This window comes from Molossus molossus, unplaced genomic scaffold (assembly GCF_014108415.1).
Source record: "Molossus molossus isolate mMolMol1 unplaced genomic scaffold, mMolMol1.p scaffold_m16_p_7, whole genome shotgun sequence".
In the NCBI taxonomy this organism is placed as follows: domain Eukaryota; kingdom Metazoa; phylum Chordata; class Mammalia; order Chiroptera; family Molossidae; genus Molossus; species Molossus molossus.
This window is the reverse complement of record NW_023425401.1, coordinates 83,098,911-83,122,691: the sequence shown is the minus strand read 5'-3', so window position 1 is coordinate 83,122,691 and position 23,781 is coordinate 83,098,911.

Genomic DNA, 23,781 nt, shown 5'->3' with positions numbered 1-23,781 from the left:
TTCCAGTTCTATGTTAAATAAGAGTGGCACAAGTGGGCATCCTTGCCTTGTTTCTGTTCTTAAGGGAAATGCTTTTAGTGTTTGCCTATTGAGTATGATGTGGCTGTAGGTGTTTCATATATGGCCTTTATTATGTCTAGATATGACCCTCTATTCCCACATTGCTGAGCGTGTTGATCAGAAATGACTGATGTATTTTTTGCAAAGCTTTTTTGGCATCTATTGATATGATCATGTGGTTTTTATTCTTCATTTTATTTATGTAGTATATCATGTTTATTGATTTGCGAATATTGTACCAGCCTGGCATCCCTGTGATGAATCCCACTTGGTCAAGGTGAATAATTTTTTTGATGTATTGCTGGATCAGATTTGATAGTATTTTGTTCAGGATTTTGTCGTCTATGTTCATCAGGGATATTGGCCTGTAGTTTTCTTTTTTTTTGTAATGTCTTGTTCTGGTTTTGGAATTTGAATTATGCAGGTGTCTTAGAATGAGTTTGGAAGTCTTCCTTCTTCTTGATTTTTTAAAAAATAGTTTAAGAAGAATGGCTGGTAGTTCTTTTTGAATGTTCGATAAAACTTCCCCGTGAAGCCATCCAGGCCTGGGCTTTTATTTTCTGGAAGAGTCTTGATTACATCTTCAATTTCCTTAGTTGTTATTGGTCTGTTCAAATTTTATATCTCTTCCTTTTCCAGTTTAGGGAGACTATGTGTTTCTAATAATTTGTCCATTTTAATTAAATTCTCCAATTTGTTTCTAAATAATTGTTCATATTAGTTGTTAACAATCTTTTGTATTTTTGTGGTGTCAGTTGTTATTTCTCCTCTTTCTTTTCTGATTGTGTGTATTTGTGTTCTCTCTCTTTGTTTTTTGATGAGTCTAGGTAAAGGTGTATCAATCTTGTTTGTCTTTTCAAAAAACCAGCTCTTTGTTTTATTGATCCTTTGAATTGTTTTTTTGAACTCTATGTCATTTATTTCTGCTCTGATCTTTACTATTTCCTTCCTTCTACTTGCTCTGGGGTTTCCTTTTTGTTTGCTTTTTAATTCTTTAAGTTGTGAGGTTAGATAGTCTATTAGAGATTTTCCTTGTTTCATGAGATAGGACTGTGGTGCTATGAACTTCCCTCTCAGAACTGCTTTCGCTGCATCCCCTAGATTTTGTGTTGTTGTATGTTCATTTTCATTGGTTTCCAGGAAATTTTCAATTTCTTCCTTGATCTCCATGGTAACCCATTCATTGTTCAATAACATGCTATTTAGCCTCTATGTGTTCAAATGTCTTTGCATGTTCTTGTTGCAATTGTTTTCTAGTTTCATGCCATTGTGATCTGAGAAGATTTTTAATATGATTTTAATCTTCTTGAACTTATAGAGATATAGTTTGTGTCTTAACATGTGGTCTATGTTTGAGAATGTACCATGTGCATTGAGAGGAATATGATATCTGTAGTTTTGGTGTGTAATTCTCCATAGATATCTATTAAATCCATTTGGTCTACTGCCTCATTTAGAGTCTCTGTTTCCTTGCTAATTTTTTGTCTAGAGGATCTATCCAGTGACATCAGTGGGGTGTTAAAGTCCCCTCCTATGATTGTATTGCTATCAATTTCTCCTTTGAAGTCCTCCAGAAGATTTTTAAATATATTTTGGTGCTCCTATATTGGGTGCATGCATGTTTATGTAGGTTATATCTTCCTGTTGGATATATTCTTTCAATATAATGTAGTGGCCTTCTTTGTCTCTAGTTATAGCCTTCATTTTGAAATCTATTTTATCAGATATGAGTATTGCTAACCTGGCTTTTTTTTACATTGTTTGCTTGGAAGATTTTTTTCCATCCCTTTACTTTCTAACTATGTAAGTCTTTTGTTGTGAGGTGGGTCTCTTGTAAACAACATATATGTGAGTCATATATGTGAGTTTTTTTATCCAGTCATCTACTCTGTGTCATTTTATTGGAGCATTCAAACTATTTACATTTCAGGTGATTATTGATATTTATTTATTTATTGCCATTTTTGTTTAGTTTGGTTATATTTTTCTTCTTATTTCTTCTGCTAATTACAGCAGTCCTTTTAACATTTTTTGCATTGTTGATTTGGTGCTAATGTACTCCCTTAGCCTTTTTTGTCGGGGAAGCTCTTTATTTGACCTATTTTGAATGATAGCCTTGCTGGATAAAGTAGTCTTGGATTCAGATCTTTGTTTTTCATGACATTGATTACTTCATGCCATTCCCTTGTGGCCTGTAATGTTTCTGTTGAGAAGTCAGCTGAGAGCCTCATGGGGTTTCCTTTGAAGGTAACCTGTTTCTTATCTCTTGTTGCTTTTAGGATTCTGTCTTTGTCTTGAATTTTGGGCCTTTTGATTACTATGTGTCTTGGTGTGGGTCTGTTTGTGTTCTTCTTATGCGGTGCTCTCTGTGCTTCTTGAACTTGAATGCCTTCTTCCTACACCAAATTAGGGAAGTTTTCTGTCACTATTTCTTCAAATATATTCTCTAACCCTTGTTCATTTTCTTCTTTCTTGGGCACTCCTATGATGCAAATATTATTACGTTTCCAGTTGTCCCACAGTTCTCTTAAGCTGTATTTTTTTTTTTTTTTATTGTTTTTTCTTTTTGGTTTTCTGATTGGTTGATTTTTTTCTACCCTGTCTTCTAATTCAATGATCCAGTCCTCAGCTTCCTCTACTCTGTTGTTTTGACCTTCCAATGTGTTCTTTTTTTCTAATATGTCATTCTTCACTTTTTCTTGGTGGTTTTTAATTTGCAACTGGTTGATTTTCAACAATTCTATGTCTTTACTTGTGGTGCTCATGTACTTAAACATGCTGTTGAGCTTCCTCAAGATCATGGCTCTGAATTATAGTTCTGTTAACTTGTTTAACTGCACCTCAGTTATCTCATCTTCGGTAGAGGTCTTTTGTTCTTTCATTTGCCTTTTGTTTCTGTGTTTCATTATTTTGGCTATCACAGTGGGCTTTGGAACCTGCCAAATTTTCCCTGTGGGTATTGGTGTTCTGCTGTTTGTGGCTCCCTCTCCTATGTTTGAATGAGCCAGGGAGGACCCATGTTAAACACCACTGTCAAGTCTTACTTTCCTGGTTAGAATTGCTAGCCCTGGAATGGTACAGTTATACTCTAGCTTTTTGCCAAAGGCTATCAGTAGAGGTTACTTGAAGAGCTTTGGCTCTCAGTTGAATGTAAAACTCCCTCAGGTGTTCAGCATAAGGGGATTTCCAGAGGGTGGGGCAGATGCTGGTTCTTAATGGGCCTCAATTTGCATTTTAATGGCCACCTGGTGGAGATGAATCTCCAAGAGAGGGGCCACCACCTCTTCCCAGAGCCCTGGGAAGGAGTAAGATGACCACAGTCCTGCTTGGCCACAACTCAGCAAAAGCTTTGAGCACCCTCCAAATCCTGAGTGTCCCCACACAGTTCCAATCCAGTCTGCCCTCCCTTTACTGGAGCCCAAGGTAAGTGCCTGTGGCTATTTTAGCTTCTGTCCCAGCTCTGTGCTGTGGAGCCACTTGGGAGTTTAACCCAAGGGTGCTGCTCACAGCTCAGATCGATGATGTCTGTGGACTTCTAGCTCCCCTCTTTTGCCACCGCAAGCCTACCAGAATCAATCAGTGTTCCTGGTTATATGGTCCTCCAAGCTGCTTTATTGTTGCTTTTTCATGATGATTTGTCTTTATTTTCGTAGCAATTTTAGTTTGGTTTTGGGAAATGGTCTGTGTAGCTTCCATTTACTCTGCCTCCATTTTGGTGATCCTATTAATTTATTTTTAATATAGATATTTCTTTTTTTTCCCTCATTGACACTCTCCTCCTGACTCCATCCCACCCTTCAGCATGGTTGTCTATGTCTATTGGTTTTGCATAGATACATATAAGTTCTGTAGTTTATCTCTTCCCTCCCCTCTACCCCTCTCTTCTGAGGTTTTTCTGTCTGTACCCTGCTTCTATGTCTCTGGGTCTATTTTGTTCATCAGCTTGTGTTGTTCATTATATTCCACAAGCGAGTGAGATCAAGTGATGTTTATCTTTCTCTGATTGGCTTATTTTGCTTATCATAATACTCTCCCAGTCCCTCAATGTTGTCTCAAAGGATAAGAGATTCTTATACACCAATAACAAACTCACAGAAAGAAAAACAAAAACAAAACAAAACAAAACAAAAAAAATTTTTCCATTTTCCATTGCAGTAAAAAAATATTAATATACCTAGGAATAAATTTAATCAAAGAAGTAAAAAAACTGCTGCCAGAAAAGTACAGGATATTTAAAAAAAATAAATAGAGGAAGATATAAAAAATGGAAGCATATACCTTGTTCATGAATTGGAAGAATTATCATTATTAAAATATCCATATTACGCAAAGCAATCCATAAATTCAATGCAATCTTCATTAAAATACCAATGACCTATTTCACATAACTAGAACAAATACTCCAAATGTTTATATGGAACCAAAAAAGACTCCACATAGCCACAGCAATCTTGAAAAAGAACAAAGTGGAAGGGATCACAATACTGGATATCAGGTTATACTACAAAGCCATTGTGATCAAATAGCCTGATACTAGTACCAGAACAGGCATATACATCAATGGAACAGAACTGAGAATCTAGAAATTTACCCAAGACATGCTCAATTAATATTTGACAAATATGGCAATAGCATAAAATAGAGTAAAGACAGCCTCTCTATTTTTATTATTTTTAATTATTTACTTTATTTTTGTTACAGGTGTTTCTTGCCCTGGCTGTTTTGGCTAAGTGGTTAGTGCATTGGACTACAGACCAATGAGCTGCAGGTTTGATTCCAGCCAAGGGCACATACCTTGATTGCGATTCATCCCCAGCCCTGGTCAAATAATAATAATAGGGTGGCAGAAAAGAAAAAGACAGCCTCTTTAACAAATGGTGTTGGAAAAATTGGACAGCTACATGCACAAAAATTTAACTAGACACCAACTTACATCATACATACGAATAAACACAAAATAGATAAAGACTTAAACGTGACACGTGAATCTGTAAACATCCTAGAATAAAATGTAGGCAACAAAATTTCAGATATCACATGCAGCAGAATTTTTATCGATATAACACCTAAGGCAAAAACAAACAAACAAACAAACAAAAAAATAATAAATAGGACTAAATCAAACTTAAAAGCTTCTGCACAGCAAAAGAAACAACTATCAAAATGGAAAGAGAGCCCACTATATGGGAGAGCATAATTGCCAATAATACATCAAATAAAGGGTTAATTCTCAAAACATGTAGCGTACTCATACAACTCAATAAAAGGAAGACAAAAATCCAATTTAAAAATGGGCAGAGGACCAAATAGACACCTCTCCAAACAGGACATATAAATGGCCAAGAGACATATGAAGAAATGCTCAACATCACTAATCATCATAGAGATGCAAATTAAAACAACTGTGAGGTAACACCTCACACTTGGCAGAATGGCTGACAGCAACAAATCATTAAACAACAAGTGCTGGTAAGGGTGTGGAGAAAGAGGGCTCTAGTACGCTGCTGGTAGGAATGCAGACTGGTGCAGCCTCTTTGGAAAACTGCATGGTGTTTCATTAAAAAATTAAAAATTACCATTTGACCCAGTGATCTCACTTCCAGGAATATACCCTAAAAAGCCTGAAACACCAATCAGAAAGAATATATGTACCCCTATGTTCATAGCACCACTATTTACAATTGCTAAGATCTGGAAACATCGCAAGTGTCCATCAGTAGATAAGTGGATAAAAAGCTGTGGTACATATACACAATGGAATACTATGCAGCTGTAAGCAAGAAAGATCTTTTATCCTTTGAGATAATATGGAGGGATCTGGAGAGTATTATGCTAAGCAAAATAAGTCAATCGGAAAGATAAATATCACATGATATCACTTATTTGTGGAATATGATGATCAAAATAGACCCAGAGACATAGAAGTAAGTTCCAGACTGACAAACCTCAGATAATGTGAGCAGGGCAGAGGAAAGAGATAAACCAAAGAACTTAGATGCATATATGCATAATCAATGGACACAGACAGCAATGCTGGGGGTGGGGGGTGCCAGGATTGAGAGGAGGATGTCAATGGGGGAAAAAGGAGAAACATCTATAACAAAAATAAATTGATAACTTTATTAATTTAATAAAAACAACAACAACAAAAATGAAAACAATAAAAATAAAATGAATCACAAAAATGTCTTCAATTTTGAGTCCTGAGGATTTTCTGAAATTAATTTAAAGACTCTAATGTTAAAAAAATTACTTTAGATATGTGACTGGTTTACAATTTAAGTGGTGAATAATATAAAATATACATTGGAAAATATATAATAAAAACTGTTATGCAAAAGTATTTACTGGCACCTTATGCCAAGGGTTGTGCTCTGCCTTGGGAAACTTAATGTAGTTACTTCAGTCCTTGTCCTCCAGGAGTTTACAATTTATTAGAAGTAGGCAGGCACTTACTGATCAGATAAGAGCAGTGACTGTCTCAAGGGTAAATGCAAATTACTAAGGGAACACTCCCTATTCGGAGAGCAAATTCAGTCTAGTATGTTGAGAATCAAGAGTACGTATTAGATCTAAAGAATGCAATTATCACCTAAAATGATTTGAAAGGATGGAATGGGTGGAAAAGGTGGAGAATGTGCCAAACGAGTAGTATAATACTTTCAAGAAATGCAAAACAGAGAAATGCAGAAAGAATTTTCTTCAAAGTGTATGAAGATTTTTGAAAGATAATACAGAACTAAATGGCTAAGTGCTTGAGGGAATCTAACTGTGAGTGGTCTAAAATTTTTGTGCTTTATTGACACATCTGCAAAGAATAGAGACATTTTAAAAGCAAGCCTGAAGAAGACCATGGCTCTCAGATGATGACAGTCCTCTTCCCTGCTTCTGCTTTAATTTCCTAGCAGAGTTTTATTATTCCTACTGTTCGGCCTCTTAAACCAGAACCTTTTTTTTTTTTTTTTTTTATAAGATAGGAAAGCTGTCTGAGCTATGACTGCTTCTTACAGAAAGAGTGATTGATTTCTGGGTCACTTATTTCCTCTGCCACATCCTACAGCCTCTCCTACTAAAAAAAAACAAAAAAAAAACCCTCTGCCTTCCTTTCTTATTCTGAATGAAGCAGCACACTGACTATTCAAAAGAAAAGCAGACTGGTGCTCCAGGATTAGAAAGTTTAGCTTTCAAATTCTTAATTTTTCTTCTTCCAATTATTTTGGAATTGAGACCAGGTATTAGTTCTTCTTTGAATGTTTGGTAAAATTTTCCTGTGATGCCATCAAGATAAGGGCTTTTGTTTGCTGGGAGTTTATTGATTACTGCTTCAATTTTATTTGTTGTTATTGATTTGTTCAGGATTTCTGAATCTTCAAGATTGAGTGTTGGCAGATTGTATGTTTTTAGGAATTTGCCCATTTAACCTAGGTTGTCCAATTTGTTGGCATTTAATTATTCATTGTATTTTCTTACAATCTTTTGTATCTCTGTGGTGTTAGTTGTCACTTTACCTCTTCCATTTCTAATTTTATTTGTTTGGGTCCTCTCTTTTTGTTTCTTTATTGGTCTGGCTAAAAGTTTATCAAACTTATTTATTTTTTCAAAGAACCAGCTCTGGGTTTTATTGATATTTTGTATCATATTTAAAATTTTCTATGTCATGTATTTTCCCTGTGGTTTTTATTATTTTCTTTCTTCTACTTAATCTAAGCTTGTTTTGTTCTCTTTCTAGTTCTTTTAGTTGTAGGCTTGGATATTTTATCAGAAATGTCTCTTGTTTCTTGAGGTAGCCCTATAGAGCTGTGTACTTTTCTCTCAGGACTGCTTTTGCTGTGTCCCATAGCTTTTGTGTGGTTGTCTGTTAATTTTCATTTGTTTTCAGGAAGTTTTTTGTTTCTTCCTTGATCTCATTGGTAATCCGTTTATTGTTTAATAACTTGCTATTTAGCCTCCATGTGTTTGACTGTTTTAAAATATTTTTATTGTAGTTGATTTCTACTTTAATGACACTGTGATCTGAAAAGCTGCTTGATATAATTTCAGTCTTCTTGAACTTTAGAGACTTAGTTTGTGTCCTAACATGTAGTCTACCTTTGAAAATATCCTGTGCACACTTGAGAAGAATGTATATTCTGTAGCTTTAGGGTGAAAAGTTATGTCAATTAATTCCATTTGACCTAGTGTGTCATTTAGGATCACTGTTTTCTTTTTCTTTATCATTTTTTTTATTTAAATAACTTATTTATTTTTGTTACAGATGTTTCTCTTTTTCCCCCCACTGATTCCCCCATCTTCCTCCTTCCCCTTCCTGTCCCCTGCTTTGTTGTCCATGTCCATTGTTTATGCACACATGCGTATAAGTTCTGTGGTTTATCCCTCCCCCACCACCCCTTCATCTGGGGATTGTCAGTCTGTACCTCACTTCCATATCTCTGGGACTACCCCATTTTTCAAACTGTTATGTTCATTATATTCCACAAATAAGTGAGATCATATGATACTTGTCTTTCTCTGTTTGGCTTGTTTCGCTTAGGATGATACTTTCCAGGATACCCTCCACATTGTCTCAAAAAATAAGAGATCTTTCTTTCTTACAGCTGCATAGTACTCCATTGTGTATATGTACCACTGTTTTTTTATCCATTCTTCTACTGATGGACATTTGGGCTGTATCCAGATCTTAGCTATTATAAATAGTGCTGCTACAAAAATGGGGGTATATATATTCTTTCTGATTGGAGTTTCAGGCTTCCTAGGGTATATTCCTAGAAGTGGGATCACTGGGTCAAATGGCAGTTCAATTTTAAATTTTTTGAGGTAACACTACACCAGTCTGCATTCCCACCAGCTGTGTACCATAGTCCCCTTTTCTCCACACCCTCGCCAATACTTGTTTGATGATTTGTTGATGGCAGCCATTCTGACAGGTGCGAGGTGATACCTCATTGTTGTTTTAACAGCTAACATCATACTCAATGGGCAGAAACTAAAAGCATTTTCCTTAAGAACAGGAACAAGACAAGGATGCCCATTTTTGCCACTCTTATTTAACATAATACTGGAAGTCTTAGCCACAGTAATTAGACAGGAAGAAAAAATAAAAGGGATCCAAATTGGAAAGGAGGAAGTGAAACTGTCATTATTTGCAGATGACATGATACTATACGTAGAAAACCCCAAAGACTCCAACAAAAAGTTACTAGACTTAATAAATAAATTTGGCAAAGTAGCAGGATACAAAATTAATGTCAAGAAATGATGGCATTCCTATACACCAATGATGAAGTTGCAGAAAGTGAAACTGAAAAGACAATCCCATTTACCATTGCAGCGAAAAAATTAAGACACCTAGGAATAAACTTAACTAAAGAAATAAAGGACCTATCTGCAGAAAGCTACAGGTTATTGAAAAAAGAACTAGAGGAAGATATATAAAAGTGGAAGCACATACCTTGTTCATGGATTGGAAAAATTAACATCATTAAAATGTCCATACTACCCAAAGCAATCTATAAATTCAATGCAATCCCATCAAAATACCAACGACATACTTCACAGAACTAGAACAAATACTTCAAAAGTTCATATGGAACCAAAAAAGGCCTCGAATAGCCACAGCAATCTTGAAAAAGAAGAATAAAGTAGGAGGGATCACATTACCAGATTTCAAGTTATACTACAAAGCCACTGCAATCAAAACAGCCTAGTACTGGCACAAGAACAGGCATATAGACCAGTGGAACAGAACAGAGAGCCCAGAAATAAACCCAAGGCAATATGTTCAATTAATATTTGACAAAGGTGGCAAGAGCATACAGTAAAGTAAAGACAGCCTCTATGATGGGAAAATTGGACTGCTACATGCAAAATAATGAAACTAAACCATCAACTTACACCATACACAAGAATAAAGTCGAAATGGATAAAAAACTTAAATATGACTCATGAATCCATAAAAACATTATAGGAAACTGTTGGCAACAAAATTTCAGACATCAGATGCAGCAGAATTTTCACTGATATATCACCTAAGACAACAGAAACAAAGGAGAAAATGAACACATGGGACTACATCAAACTCAAAAGCTTCTGTCACAGAAAAAGGTACAATCATCAAAATGGAAAGGCAACCCACTGTATGGGAGAGCATAATTGCCAATGATATATCAGATAAGAAGTTAATTTCCAGGATCACTGTTTTCTTTATTTATTGTTTAGAAAATCTATCCAGGGATGTCAGTGGGTGTGTTTAACTCCTCTATGTTGACTATATTGCTGACAACTCTTCCTTAAAGTCATTCAAAAAAATTTTTTTAAATTTATTTTATATATTTATGTAATCTTATACTGAGTTGATATTTCTTTACCAGTGTAGATCATGTAGTCTTGGTTTCAGATCCTTGCTTTTTATAACCTTGAACACTTCATTCAATTCCCTTCTGGCCTTTAATGTTTCCTTTGAAAAATCAGCTGACAGCATTATGGGAGCTCCTTTGCAGTTAACACATTGCTTTTCTTCTGATGCCTTTAAGATTCTCTTTTTGTCTTTAATTTTTGACTTTTTGATTATGATTGTCTTGGTGTGGGCCTCTCTGGATTCTTCTTTCTTTGGATTCTCTGTGGTTTCTGAACTTGAGTGACTTTTCCCTTCACCAAATGAGGGGAGTTTTCTGCCTTTATTTCTTCAAACAATTTTCTGTTCCTTACTCACTTTCTTCTCCTTCTGGTACTCCTATGATGTGGATGTTGTTATTTTTCATATTGTCCCACAGTTGTCTTAAACGGTCCTTCTGTTTTTATATTGTTTTTCTTTTTTGATTCTCTGATTGAGTAATTTTTCTTCCTTGTTTTCTAATTTACTAATTTGAATCTTGGCTTTCTCTAATCTGTAGTTTATTATATTCAGTGTATTCTTGATTTCTTCTATGTCATTCTTCATTTCTGAATGAATGTTTTTCTTAGTTTCCATATATTTTTTTCATGCTGTTGAGCATCTTTATAATAATTACTCTAAACTCTGATAAACTGCTTATCTCCATTGCATGTAGCTCTTCTTCTGGATAATCCTCTTATTCTTTTATTTGGGACATGTTTCTTTGTTTCCTCCCATTTTCTGTCTCTTTCGGTTTGTTTCTATGTATTAGATATGTCTACTGTAATTCCAGTCTATGTAGGGTGGTTTTATGTTGTTGGTGACCTGTGGGACCCAGTGGTACAGTCTCCCTGATCACCAGATATAGGTGTTCTAATATTATTTCTTGTTCACTTTGTGTGATACCTCCTATTGTAATAGAGTTTTGATTACTATTGGCCCACTCATTAATGGGTTTGATCCTCAGGCTCAATCTCCATGCAGGCTTCTGTGCAGGTGCTTATCACACAAAGCACAATTTGCCTCAGCAGGGTTTGGAGTCTGCCAAAATCTTCCTGTGGCTATCCTACTTGCATATCTTATATGACCTGCTTTATTGTTGACTAAATTTAGCCACTGGATTTATTGGTTTTGGAACTTTTTGAAAGGTCTATGGTGCAAGTCAATGTCAGATGGTTTTTGTATCTGTCCCTGATATCCTATTTGTAGCTATCAGTGATCTCCATCAAGTGACTCCATCAGCTTGGACTGGGTGTTATTTACCAGCCAGCCCCCTCATGCCTCCACACTTCCTCCCTGTCTCAACATGGGCTCCTCTTTACATCCTTGGTTGTTTTTCACACTGCAGATACTACTCTCCCAATCTTTACTGCACTTGGGTAAAGTGATATAACAAGGTTTTAATCTTTTGTATTACTTTTTTTACTCTATTTTATTTCCACTCTGATTTTTATTATTTCCTTCCTTCTGCTCACTTGGGCTTTGTTTGTTGTTGCTGGTGTTGTATGTGTGCTTAGTTTCTTTCAGTGTAACTTAGATTGTTTGAGATGTTTCTTGATTGTTGAGGTAGTTCTGTATTGCTATGAATTTCTCTCTTAAGACTACTTTCACTGTATCCCATAGATTTTGTGTTGTGTTCTCATTTTTATTTCAAGATATCTTCTGATTTCTTCTTTGATCTCATTGTTAACCCATTCATTGCTTATAGCATATTATTTAGCCTCCGTTTGTTTGTGTGTTTTCTTTTTTCTCTTTTCTTTTTCTTGTATTGATTTCTAGTTTCACACCGTTGTGGTCAGAGAAGATACTGATAATATTGAATGTAAACTGTAATTGAAAAATAAAACAAAAACAAACAAAATATATATCTGGAAAATTGATCCAAATAAAGATGATACAACTTATTCAAGTTCACATGATTGTTAAATAAAGAGTAGAAGGAGGGGGGAGGCTAAGTTATAATAAAAATAAAGTAATATGAAAAACAATAATGTACAGTATAGTAATGATATGTACTACCTTTAGGAAAGACCCTTAAAATATTGTGTGTGCGCTTTTCCATGTTCTTTCCCCTTTTGATACCTAGAATGGAAAAGCCATGTGTTGAAGATGGAGGAGTTCCTATTAGTCTGGGCTTTCAAATGAATGCTTGGAGCAACACCTCACCCCCAGACCACTACCACAATGACCACACATACACACATTTTTCTCACTCACCTGAAAGATTAGGCTTAAACTATTAGGTAAGAGAAAAATATATTGTTTTTTTGTTTTAGGTCAAGTCTTTAACATTTGTATATATTTTTTACTATAGCTTAGCCTACCCTACCTGACATAGACTCTCTAAATTCTCATTTTACATTTGTGAAACAAAGTATATTATAGGTAAATAAAATTTGTAGCCTATTAATATCATTCACTTACCTCTTAATCAATTAAATTCCTTTGATGAGGTAAAAATTAACCCATTTTATATTTATTTTTATTTTATAGCTTATAACACTTTTAATGTGTACAAGAAAAACTTAGAAGTATTAATAATATCATTGTTAACCCAAGAAAAATATTCTATTTTAATGAATAACTCTTTTAAAGTGCCACTTTTTAAAGTGCCCTTCTACACTTAATCATATATTTTAAATATATGAAACCAAGTTCTTACAATACTTCTCTATAATTTTGGAAATAATGATTCAAAATGATAGAACGTTAACTTAAACTTGAAATTTTATTTTATATTTTAGCACATATTATGTAAGCATGCTGGACTTTAGTGTGTTCTTCTGAAGCACAGTTATCAAAGTTTTTCACATAAAATTTTAAACATTTTAAAAATGTAAAACCTATTAATAAGCCATAGTGCTGTATATTATTAAAATATCTTTTAACCTAATTGAAAAATTTTTAGTACCAGTCATGATTTGAAATTGTTAGAATTTCCCAAGATTTTCTGGAAAAGCTCTGATTTATCAAGCTGCATATATTATGTCATGAACATTCAAGGTCAAGGCCTGCAGCAGCCTTTGGCCAAGAGCTATCTATGTATATGAAGGATACCTGTAGGAATCCATTTACAAGCCAAGCAAAATTCCCCCCTCCTCATTTCATGATCCTACTTTTGTATAGATAGGCCAAAAAAAAAAAAAAAAGTCTCACAAAGTTTTTTGTTTAGCCATAGTCAAAATATTAAAATACCCAGGGAAATCTTCTATTAAAAATGATCTTTAGTAAGGCTCATTTTCCCACACACAAAAAAGTTTATGCATAACTGAGTTTGAAACAAAAAGTAAAGATTAGAAACAGACCTTCATATGAGTAAATTCCATTATTTTTTCTTCATTCAGTGGTTTCCTGTTTGTTTTTGTGTAACTTGTTACAACTCATCTTAGCCAACTTTAATGTCATCCAAACAATCATTAATTTCTTCTTCTCATCTCTTGAACTGAGAGTAAGAGCAAAAGTGTCTTGGTGCCTTTTAGGTTCTTTCTGGCAATCTAGATGCAATTTTTATTTATGTTTTTATTCAGAAAGGGTAGTCATAGGATTCTCAGAAAAGAAGAGAAGATCGTGAGGGTTTTATAATCTGTTTATAGAATCAAGTATTTATCATCAATTCTTTATCAATAAGTCTTTGTCAATGAGCATATCAATTTGAAACTGTCCCCTAAACTCCAACAAATATATATCTCTACAAACATTCATGAATATATACTTACAAATAACAAAAATATTTCAATACAAAGAGTAAGCCAATATTAGCAAACAGTTTAAATCAAATAATGTTGAGAATTTTTTTAAGCATTTGCCTCATTTTTTTTTGTGGGTTAATGATAAAAAATAATGACCACTATTATACCACATATAATGATTAATTATTAGCTTCAGGAAGAGAATAAAAATGTGAGGAGATAATACAAAGAAGTTAAATTTCTTAAGATAAATGAGGTTCAGCATTTCCTCTTAATCAAAGAATTTGTCTCAGTCTGTCTTAGTCTATCTTTTATTATCTACTCTGGCACAAAAATAATGATAGGGACATTAACTGCATCAGAGAATGTGGGATTTAAGATACTACTTCAATATACACCATTCTAAATTCCAAATCGTGACTGAACTATGCAAATAGAAAAAACAAATTACCTGCTGACCTCCTCTGAAACATTACTCTGGTAACCTAACCTCACACTTACACTACATCTTAACATGAGGAATCTTTGAGGACATATTTGCAGAGTTCTGGTTGACTGTTGGGCTTCCTTCCCAGAAACACTGTAAGAAATAGTCCTCCATCTCCAGTTAGCAATGAAGTGATATGCAGACAAATTTTGATGTTTGATGACCAACCCTAAATCTTTTCTACAAAAATATAGAATGATTTTAAATACTGAGCCAGAATGAGCCCTTTCTTCCCTAGAGTCACAGACACACACACACACACATACACACACACACCCCAAGAGCATGCTTTGTTACAGAATTATTTACCAATTATTATATTTAAAAAATCTAAATATTTGAATTGTTGAATCAAAATGCTAAAAAGAACTTTCATAAAAATTAATTTAACGAAACACCATTTCAAAGAACTTTATACATGTTTATGTGCTATACATATATTTATTCATACATACACACACACACAATCAGAATATTGAAGAGTCAGTATTTATTGAACCTATCAATAGGCCTAATCTCATGGAATTTATTATTCAATTAGGACAGTTTAAAACACTAGGAATATTAAGTATAATAAAGTTTGACCTAAGGAATTCTTTTGGTGCTAGAACTTGTGTGTATTTTAACTATAGTGGTGATATACATACTTATACTTGAGATAAAATTACATAGAACACTCTCTCTCTCTCTCTCTCTCTCTCTCTCACACACACACACACACACACACACACACATACACACACACAAGACTACAATTGAATCTGAGTAGATCTGAGTAAGATCAGTGGACTGTATCAATATCCTGGTTGTTACACTGTGCTTTGCAAGATGTTACCATAAGGGGAAACTGGAAAAAGGACACATGGGATCTGTCTGTGTATTATTTCTCAACACTGCATATGATTCTACAATAATCTCAAACTGAAAGGTTTGTTTAAAATAAAATTTGAATACAATGTGATAATTTGTAAAGATAAAAAGAATTATAAATGGTTATGGAATCACATAGTAGGACTATATAATCTACATTGGTAGGTTAAACAGATTGACTAGTAGCAATTAGCCAACTAGCAAGTGAAGTAAAAATAGTCCAGGCATAAATCCCAGTTTATGCAAACAATATATTTAGTCTAGAACAGGGGTAGAGGTAGAGGACATTATTTCTCCCCAGTCATTTGAATATTTATAATGTCATTTGTGGGCCATACAAACTTATCAACTTAAAAATTAGCCTGCTATATATGGTCAAACATTTAATTAACTCACACTTAACATGATGGCTGTAACTGCTTCTTTTTGGTGAGGCATGTGATGTTAGCTAATATTGATGATGTTGCTACTCACAACTCCTTTTCCAGGTTTTGCGTAGTTCAGCCTTAAGTGCAGTTGACCATTTGTGATGATAAATCTTGAAAAGAATATTTCACAGCAGTAAGTTGTTTTGAACACAGATCCATATGTCAATGCATGTCTCCTCAAAGTGGGAAATTCATCATTGCTTATGTAATATTTATAGAACTCAAGCAGTGGGATATTGTTATACCTAGCTTTCACCCCTCATTGCTTTGTAGGTGAATGATTTTGTGTTGTGGGTTATCAGCCACATCATCTAGTTTCACATTGAATGGTGTAGCAAAGATATTCAATTCTATTTTTTTACTTTTTACATCCTTGAATCTTTCATTAAATGCTTCAACTGGCTTTGCACATTTACCAACATATTCAGGCTTTATAGAAGACTTTTGTCTTTCCGGAGCAGAAAATGCACCACTATATTTTTTTGAGTTGTACTTTCCAACACCTTAATTCAGCGTCAAATAATTTCATGTTTGAAAGTAGGGAGTTGAGAAGCTGGTTGTGGTCCTGCAGCTTGACATCCAGCTCTGAGAGGTACTTGGTAATGTCCACCATGAACTCTAAATCACACAGCCACTTGCTATCATTGAGATCCCTTTCAGGTGTTCCCTTTATCTCCATGAACTGCTTGACATTATCCTGCAGCTCATAAAACCTCATGAGCATATTCTAGTGACTGCCACTGAACTGCACAGTGATAAATGAGATAACTGTATTCAGAGTCAAGATCATTCAGTAGCTCTTTAAACTGGCAGCTGTTAAACCCTCTGCTGTTGATAAAATGTATGCATGGCACTACTGATGATATCACATTGTTGAGCCACAATGACTGTGTACAGAGGCTTTCTTGGTGGAGGATGCAGTGGCATATAATTAAATCACTTGGATCAAGACTGAGATGATTCAGTTTTTTCTTGACAAATGTAATTAAACCTATATGAAAGCCAACCTGGCTGGAGTTCCATCTGTAGTAAGGTTTCTTAACTTTTCAGATGCTAGCTCAAGTGTTTTTTTGAAGAAATCTAAAACAAATCCTCACCTCTTGTAGTGACAGCAGTTCCTGTCGTGTGTCAAACTCTGCAGTTATTCCATGAATGAAAATGATCAGTGGGCAATATTTGTTGTGTCCATTGTCTTATCATGAGCCTGAGGAAAAAAAAGGAAATCGCCTGCAGAATCCTTCAGTGTTTTTATAATATCTTGTGCTAAATGAATAATCCAATCTAGGACAGTTCTCCAAAACAAACATTCTAGAACAATTTTACTTTGTCTAGTGCTAACAACTCTGCAGCAGCCACAATACACTCTTTCACAAACTCTCCTTCTACATGAGCCCACAGCTTCTTTGTGATTAGCTCACTCACTATATAATTCATTTGAATAATGTTGTCTCTATCACAATGAAACCTAGTAAAAGTGACTTGTGATTCCAAACTCTGCTGAAGTGCATTGATTTTATCCAGAGACATTAATTGAGTTTAACATGTTTTGAGCTGTAATGACATTCTAGATTCGCTTGTTTAAAAAACATGTTTTTTATTGATTTATTTTTAGAGAGAGGAAGAAAGAGAGAGACAGAAACACTGATGTGACAGAGAAACATCGATCGGTTGCCTCCTGCATGCCACCTACTGGGAATCGAGCCCACAACCTGGGTATGTGCCCTGACTAGGAATTGAACCAGGACCTCTCAGTCCATCAGATGATGTTCAATCCACTGAGTTACACTGGCCAGGCAAGATGGGCTTATTTTTTTATTAGTGCTAATATATCACTACCAAGTAGACAAACAAGTTTGCCTTTGACTTAAATAACAAAATAATCATTTTTCTATTTCTCTTGGAAACAGTGACACTCTGCATTAATTTTTCTTTTCTTTGTAGTCACCATTTGTAGGATGTCACACCACTTACATTTTAATAGCTATCCACTGTGTTTGTCACCAGTAACACAATTATTTTGCCTTGGCTACTGTTCTAACCCTGCATCTTGAATTTGGAATGTATCCAAAGTTTGTATAATAGACTCTTGAGGTCTTTTCTGTGTGCTGTAATTTCCTTAATCTTCATCTGAGATTCTGAGATTCAGTTTTTGTGAGAATTGTTGATTGTGAACGTGTTGATAAAAGTTGGATTGGAGTTATCTGTGTTGACAAAGAAGTAGACAGCATTGTCATCAATCATTGGAGGCAAGGTCATCAACATCATGAGAAATCATCTCATCATATCTCATATCACCACTGGATCACCATAGATTTGCCACAATGTGTTAAAACTTTCACAATGTGGACACTCCCAGACTTCTTGGCACTGACTGTCCTCTGAGTCACTGCAATACAGGAACACAGGCTACAGGAAGCCAATGAGAAGCCTATGTGTCTGTCCTGTTGTGTACTTATATGTGTCCTATATATCCCATAATGTATGTTATTTGCTTGTCTTTCAAAATTTACATTATTATAATGATTTACTTAATATAAATTTATGTTGTTATGAAAAAGCTCTTAGATTTATTAAATTTTAAGTCTTGCCTGCAGTTGCCTTGGTAGAACCAGACCAAAGAAATTTTAGGTCTTATATTGTTCATGGGCTGGAAGTTCCGAAACCCTGGTCTAGAACATGCATTTCTGAGAATAATTAAATAATTTTGAATATTCTTCAGGCAAGAAAAAAAATTATATGGGGCAGAAAGTTATTGGTCAATTCTTTAGGGAATTTTGATTACATTAATATTTATAAATTCAATCCTTAAAAGGTATCTGAAGCCATTTAAACTTTGTTTCTAGTGACATCAAAAATCATCTAATGGCAGTGTGGTGAATGTCATGGATGAGACTAAGATGGAATCATTAGCAACATAAATAGTAAAATTCCAGGTAAAATTTAAGACAGTACCTATCACAGATTGGGAACTGGAGAAATATTGTTGAATGTAAAGGGAGACAGTAGTAGTAGAGATAATAAGGAGAGGATGTATAGCCTTGAATATTCATTGGACATAGGTAATGTGGTAGACAAAATACTGATTATGATTACTAGATTTCTTCTTGGGATAATTCAGGAAGAGACGATGCTAGGATTACAGGTATTGCTCTTATGTGTATAATTGTACCATTTATCTCCATATAAACATAAATATATATTAGATTGTAGCTGTTTCTTCTCTCTCCCTCTCTATATAGTAATCCACCTCATATTGGAAAATCAAGTGGATATCAAAGATTACCAAGAGACTAGATAAGCAATCCCAATTCTGTTTGCTTATAGTGTCTTAAATCATGTTAAGTTCTCTAAAAATAGAAAGATATTGTTACATTTTTTACTTCATTTTGGAATATAAGTATACACTATATATTTTTTCACAAATATTCAAATAATGTTTCTACTGGAAATAAATATATAACAGTTACCTGGACTACATAAGTGGCGAGCCTCAATAATTTGCAATGCTTTGAAGGCTGCCAAATAGGTGTCAAAACACTAATTTTAACTTTATGACAACATATTGTATTTCTTTTATGATATCCCTGAAGTGGTGAAAATGGAAATTATTGACTCTGGGAACCCAGCCTACAGTACTGTTAATCACTGCATTGCTATTAATTGATTTCCTTAGGAGTGAGCCAGACCCAATAAACTACTTATTAGTCTCTCCCACTCATTATGCTGTGCTTTTGACACTGCTTCTAGCTTTTAGAGTAAAATGTCTGACTTTTAGAGCAGAGATAACTTTTTATGAATAAATAAAACCAATGAGTATAAATTATATAATAACAGGTTGACTCTTCAAATAAAACTCAAATTGTCCTTCCCTCCTCCTTGTCTATATTAAAATAAGTAAATAATTTAAAAGTCTGCATTCAGATATTCTGTTTAGTCACCTTGCATTGTGTGCAGAATCCTCAAGACCTTTCATTATTTTGAAATAATATCTAGAGATCTTGCTACATCATCTAATATACCTAGAAAATTATTATATTTGGTTAAAAAATAATTCTAATTTCTATAAGCTAGAAGCTAAAAAACACAACTTATTTTTCTTTTGTAAAACACATAACTGGCAATGAAAAGCATAAGCTTCTATAATAAAAGTATAATTCAGAAAAAAATTAATAATAATATACTCAAAAATAGCATGCCTATTTTGACATGAATATATATATATATATAGATGTATTTAAACAATGAATATGTGTCTATCTTAACTAAGCAAAATTGGAGGGTTATTATCCAACACACTAGAAAGTCTGATTGATTGATAATTTTGCTCTTTTATTTAATAGACAAAAGAGGAAATAAAGTACCCAGATAATCAATCTGAATCCTACTGTAAAGGTCAAAATAAAATTGTACATTATTACTGTCAAAAATACATAAAACATTAACATTTCTATACCATGTCCTCATCACAGAAATTATAATGGGGACTGGAAAAGACACATTATTTGTCCATTCTTATGAGCAAACTAGCTACTAAGTTGGAAATGGAATGGCAAAAAGCTAATCACAGGAGAGGTGCCGATGAGAAGACATAGTATAAATTCACTTCTTTTTTTCTTTTTGATATATCTTTATCATTGAAAGTATTACAGATGCCCCTCCCTCTTTTTTCCCTCACTGACATCCTCTTCCTTCTTCTTCCCCTTCCCCCACTTTCACTGTATTGTTGTCATTGTCTGTTGGTTATACCGATATGCATATAATTTATTTGGTTTTTCCCTTCCAACACTGTCCATTCCCTTTCCCTCAGAAGTAAGTCAGTTAGTTCCTTAATTCCATGTCTCTGGACCTATTTTGTTTGACAGCTTACTGTGTCCTTTTATTCCACATATAAGTGAGATCATGTAATACTTGTCTTTCCCTAACTGGTTTATTTCACTTAACATAATATTCTCCAGGTCCTTTTATGTCATCTCAAAGGATAAGAGATTTTTCTTTTTTATAGCTGCATAGTACTCCATTGTGTAAATGTACCACATTTTTTAAATCTATTCATCTACTGATGGGTACTTTGGTTGTTTCCAGATCTTAGCTATTATAAATATCTCTGCTGTGAACATAGAGGTGCATATAGTCTTTCTGATGAATGTTTTCAGCTTCTTAGCCTATATTCCTACTAGTGAGATCACTGAGTCAAATGACAGTTTACTTTTTAATTTTTTGAGGGAACACCATATTTTTTTTTCCATTGTGGCTGCACCAGTCTGCATTCCCACCAGCAGTGTACTAGAGTCCTCTTTTCTCCACACCTTCTCCAGAACTTTGTTGTTTGATGATTTTTTGTTGGCAGCCATTCTGGCAGGTGTCATTTTATTTCAGGATCTTGAAATAAAATGTTCTTACTCTTTCTAGTCATCTTATATATACATATATATATATATATATATTTTTTTTTTTTTACAAGAAACACTCAAATTGATATATGTGTAATCAGAATTTGTAAAATAACATCTCTCTTAGAAACAGATCAAGGCATATAAGAATACCAAATAATTATACATAATAAAAACATAATAAATATAATAAGGTGAATTAAGACATATATTTTGTACTGTGTTGCAGTATAGGAACTTGCTGTATTATAAAAAGATACAAAAAATTGACAAAAATTGTGCATAAATGTAAATAATTTATGAATAGCTTCAAATTTAATAGATTATGGTATTTCCAAACATCTTTTGTAAGCTATGTAATATTCACAAAAATTGTGAAAAATAGTGTTTTTTAAAATCTTTATATTAATACAATGTAGACTTTGTATTTTACTGTGAGATTTAAAAAAATGCATTTGCATATACATCAAACCATGAATTGCATTAATCATTTATCCTGCCTAACAGGATAAAACTAGTAGCTTTAAAAAGCATATCTTTATAGAGATATGAATTCTAAGAAGCATTGAAAATTTGAGACCCATCTTAGCTTTGAAGACAACTTGTATTCTTTTTTTCTGCCTCCTGGCAATTCAGTTTAAGTTGAAATGTATGTAGCAAATGCCTTTTCATAATCCTTACCTCTGAAGAAACTTGGTAATGATACTTCCACCGGAGGCTTCATTGCTTTTTGAAATACTCTTACTTTGAAAAAAAATTAGATATTAAAATCAGCATAATTGCTAAAGTCACAATAATAATGAAAATAAAATCTTCAAGCAAGTTTTTGTTTTGGGAGAAAAGATTATATTATTAACTTGGCATTAAAAGTCAAATAAGGAGTCAGGAAAAATGGCGTCGAAGTGAATGGAGTGACACAGACCATCTCCCAAGACCAAACTGGAATTACAATGAAAATAAAGGCAAATCATCAGGAAAGGGCAGCCTAAAGACACCTTGGAGAAACACATAACCAGAAACACCCACTCAATCCTGGTAGGCTTGCGAGGACGCTAGAGGAGGCCAGGAGCCCACGGTCCACAACGGCCTAGGCAGGGGCCAGGGAACTCTGCGGGAAGTTACTGTTACCGCCTCCCTTGCCACCCTGCATGGGCCCTGGGAACTCTGTAGCCTGCTAAGCTCTCTGCTGGAGCTGCACAGACTCGTGGAGACCAGGGGACTCAGCGAGACCAGGGAACTCTGCTGGAAGTTACTGCTACCGCCTCCCTTGCCACCCTGCATGGGAATGGGAACACTGTAGCCTGCTAAGCTCTCGGTTGGAGCCGCACAGACTCGCGGGCCCCAGGGGACTCGGCGGGACCAGGTAACTCTGTGGGAAGTTACTGCTACCACCTCCCTTGCCACCCTGCATGGGCCCTGGGAACTCTGTGGCCTGCTAAGCTCTCGGCTGAAGCTGCACAGACTCGCGTGCACCAGGGGACTCGGAGGGATGCTGCTACCAAGGCTGAGTCCCGCGAACTCTGCGTGCTAAGCCCTCGGCAGGCCCCGCGCACACTCACGGGGACCAGGGGACTGTGCTGGATGCTACTGACACCTCTGCAGTGTCCCGCTACCGCGGCTCAGTCCTGGGGCTACTGCTGAGTGCAACCCCCTCAGCTGGTGCCACAGCCGCAGCACCCTTGGCTGGAAGCAGCGCCCTCAGGTTAAAGTCCCAGGCGGCTCCAGGACGCAGAGTCCAGAGGCTAAATTGGCAGCAGCCACTCACCTTGGGCTCCGGCAGAGGGAAGGCAGACTAGACTGGAACTGTGTGGGGACACTCGGGTTTTGGAGGGTGCTAAGAGCTTTTGCTGAGTGCAGCCATGCAGGACTGTGGTCATTTTACTTCTTCTCAGGGCCCTGGGGAGAGGCGGAGGCCCCTCGCTCAGAGACTCAACCCCACCCGGTGGCCATTGAAATGCTAATTGAGGCCCATTAACAAGGAACACCTGCCACACTCTCAGGAAATCCTCTTACACTGAGCACTTGAGGGAGTTTTTCAGGCAACTCAGAAACCAAGGGTCTGCAGGTGACCTCTACTAAAAGCCTCCAGGCAAAAAAAAAAAGCTAGAAGATAACTACCATTCCATGGGCGTGCAACACTAAAAAGAAAAGCTAAGACTTGACAGTGGTGTTTAAAGTGGGTCCTCCCTGGCTCATCCAAACCCAGGCGAGGGAGCCACAAACAGCAGAACACCAACACCCACTGGGAAAACATGGCAGACTCCAAAGCCCACTGTGATAGCCAAAATGGTGAGAAACAGAAACAAAAGCCAAATGAAAGAACAAGAGACCTCTACGGAAGATGAAATAAATGAGGTGCAGTTAAGCAAGTTAACAGAACTAGAATTTAGAGCCATGATGTTGTGGAAGCTCAACAGCATGCGTAAGGACATGAGCACCATGAGTAAAGACATAGAAATGTTGAAAATAAACCAGTTGGAAATGAAAA